Consider the following 3,423-nt stretch of genomic DNA (forward strand, 5'->3'; position numbering starts at 1 on the left):
TTGTGTTCTCCAGGTCACTGATGAACGTGTTAGACAGGACAGGTCCCAGTATAGACCCCTGCGTACTCCACCTGTCACTGGCTTCCAGGTAAAGCACCACTCGTTCACAAAAGCCCTCTGAGCTTGATCATCCAACCAGCTTTTTGCCCATCCAGTTGTCTACCCAGCCTATTGTGACACCTTACTTGTATACAAGAATATACTTGGAGAGAGTGTCAAACATCTTGCTAATATCATGGCAAATGACATCCACTACTCTTCTCTCCTCAGCAAGTACAGGTCTTTTGTCACAGAAGGCAATCAGGTGGGTCAGGAATGATCTGTCTGCAGTAAATCCATGCTGACTGTTCCCAGGCACCTTCTTCTCCTTCACAGGCCCAGAAATGTGATGCAAGAGGACTCACTCCATGACATTCCTCACCAAAGTGAGGCTGAAGGGCCTGCAGCTCCCTGGGTTGTCCTTGTGGCCATTTTTGAAAATGGGAACAACATAGCCCTTTTTATGCTCATTGGGACCTCCCCTGATCGCCACAACTTTTCAAAGATGATAAAGACTGGCCTTGTGGTGATAGTTGCCAGCTCTCTCAAAGTCCTCAGATGCAGTCCATCCAGTCCCAGAGACTTGTAGGGGTTGAGTTCTTGCAAGCCATCCCTCACTCAACCCTCTTCCACCTTTTGTTATTTTTCCCCCCCTTTGGAGTCCTGACTCTTGGCGCAACAGCCCAGGAGACCTTGTTGGTGAAGACTGAAGCCAAGAAGGCCCCGAGCTCCTCAGACCTATCTGCATCTGCTGTTACTAGATTCCCTGCCTGATCCAGCAGTGAGCCACCATTTTCCTTTTTGTTCTTTTACTCTAACTGGAGCAGTAACAGCTCTTCTTCATGCTTGTGATGCYCCCCGCAAGTGTCTATCCTAGGGGAGCTTTGGCTTCCCAAGCACCATCCTTCTGCATCCTGTATGCTGCCTTATTGCCCTAAGCTGAGGTATGAAAGGAGGTGCCCAAGAAGTGAGCAAACCGTGCAGTGCCCAAGGGCAGGGAGAAACAGAGCTGGGCTGTGCAGAAATGGCAGGAGAGGGGTTGGCTGCCTGAGCTGACTCTGCAGCACTGTGGGCCATGTGACAGAGGTGAACCAATGTCCAGGAAGGATAAGGTGCCAGTGAAGAAGTGCCTGGGCCTGGGTAGCCTGTGATCCAGGCACCCTGAGGTCATCATTAGCACAGTCCCTGGTCATATCCTCTGGGGGCGAGAAGCGGTTCAGGAATAGGAGAGCTAGAAGGTTTTGAGAGTGCAGAGACTAGAGCAGAGACCTTGGTGTGATGTGCCTCCCATTTATGCAGCACGCTTGGATGTGGACGATACGGCCTGTGCCTAAAGGCAGTTTTGGGATTCATTTGTTTGGGCACAGGTAGGAAACCCAAGATGCTCTGGGGCACTACTCCAAACAGGGACGGTTCTCCAGTAAGTGCCGTGCTGTATTTGCTAGAGCATGTGGTTGTGCTGGACACCCCAGGCATCCAATATGGATCTTCCAGCCTATTTTGTGTCATTAAATCAAGTGTCTTCATGGAATTACATCAGGATTTTGCACTGTAGGGATCTGCTTGTGTTTCAGCTTCATAGTGAGCGGTGCTCTAGCAGTATTAGGCATCTAGTGTCATTTGAGAGGGCCAAGGAAATATCCCAGCTGGGCCCCACCTGATGCTCCAGAGGGATGCAGGTCTCACAGTCGCTCCATCAGAGCAAGCAGACACTGGTACATGCCTTGGATCACCTCTGTCTCTTCAACTGTCACCAGGTGTTTGTGTGTGAGCAACTAACTCCCACCCTCCAGCTTGAGTGATTACAATTGGAACTTAGACAAGGAGCTCCCATGCAGACACCTATGTTGTGCTCACTTTGGTTTGGTAAGGAGAATCCCACCTCCTGTGTGTTTGTAGGGTTCACAGGAGGGACCTGAATCCCACTCCAGCCCAGGGGCTTCTAAACGGGCATGAGATGCCCAGATTGACTCGTCTGAATCAACACCTGAACCATGTGTCCATGAGCTCCCTTCTTGTCCCTGTCTAGGTGTCGTGCCTAGTCAAGAGAGGGGAATCAGGGCTTCCAGAGTGGGACATTTCCACCTTTGATAGATAGTCATCCTCTGATGAAATAAACTGCAATGCTGGAATCAGTCTCTCTGCACTCTTTAGAAAAGGACAATAGGTGATTATTTCAGTGTACTTCAGGGAACATTTCTCAGTAGGGAAATTCATGCCTTCAGCTGGGCCCTCTGCTCCTGACTGGGGCCAGGCTCCTGGGACACAGGGAGCTCATGGCAATCTGGTAGCACTGCTGRGAGACAGCTGTGTCAAGGCGGAGCTCCTCTGCAAAGAGCAGCAGGGCTCCAGGCACTGCCTGCTGCTGCTGACATGAGATGAGAAAAGGCAGAGACGTGAAAGGCAGTGTGGAGTGGGAGGCCAGAGGAGATCTCCTTGTGGGAGAAATCTTCACAGTCCTTGATACGGTAAGTCTCTGGCTGCAGGGCAATACTACTGAGGTTCCTGGAGGAGTCTTCTAAACCCATCCCACACCATAACTGATAGTTTTTTTTAAGGATTGTTCTCCCGGCTTCTCCTTTGCAGAGGAGGAGGAGATGCTTTAGAGCAGGGATCCCCTGCAACACTGTCAGAGAGACAGGGCATCATGGCTATGTCCTTCCAGGACAGGTGCAGGGGTGTGAAGCCAGGGAGTGCACGCAGGTGTGCCCAGGGCTGTACTTCAGAGCAGTGTCCCTGCATCCTAGAGTGCTCTGTGCCTGGGGCAGTGACTCTGCCACCTGCGAGGGTCAGCACTCAGCCCGCCCGAGGAACTCCCCACAGCACAGTGGGGAGAAGCTCTGGGTGGGAGGAGTGACCCCCGGAAGGGCAGGTTCATTCTTCTGCTGAGAGGCTGCTGTGTCAGTCAGGGCTGCCCACAGCTCTAGCTCAGCCCCAGAATATGTCTGGAGGAGACTTTTCAAGAGGACACTCATGGCAAGCATATCTGAAAGGGAAGGCACTCTCCTGGGGCTCTGATTTTTTTTTTTTTTTTGTCAAAGCACAAATCAAAAAGGATGTTTTAGGCTTAGATGACTGAAGGAGAGTTCTGCAGTGTTACTGGGAGGGATCAACAGGTCTTCAAGGATCCCAGAAAGTTCCTTCCACTATCCTCTTACCTGCAGGCAGCAGCAATAGCACCTTTGCAGCTCTCATCAGTCTCATCAGGCTTAGTCTCACCTGCTCCTTAGGTCCTGCAAACACAGAGATGCCCCTGGGCAGTGCCCTTTGGCCACAAGGTTTCCGCAGGGCAGAGCCGAATGCCCAGCGGGTGGCATGGGGTCTGTGAGCAGTGACAGGGGAGAGACGTGGGGACAGAGAAAGAGCTCCCAGTGGGACAGCTCC

This window comes from Apteryx rowi, unplaced genomic scaffold (genome assembly GCF_003343035.1).
Source record: "Apteryx rowi isolate R43461 unplaced genomic scaffold, aptRow1 scaffold_2223, whole genome shotgun sequence".
NCBI lineage: Eukaryota > Metazoa > Chordata > Aves > Apterygiformes > Apterygidae > Apteryx > Apteryx rowi.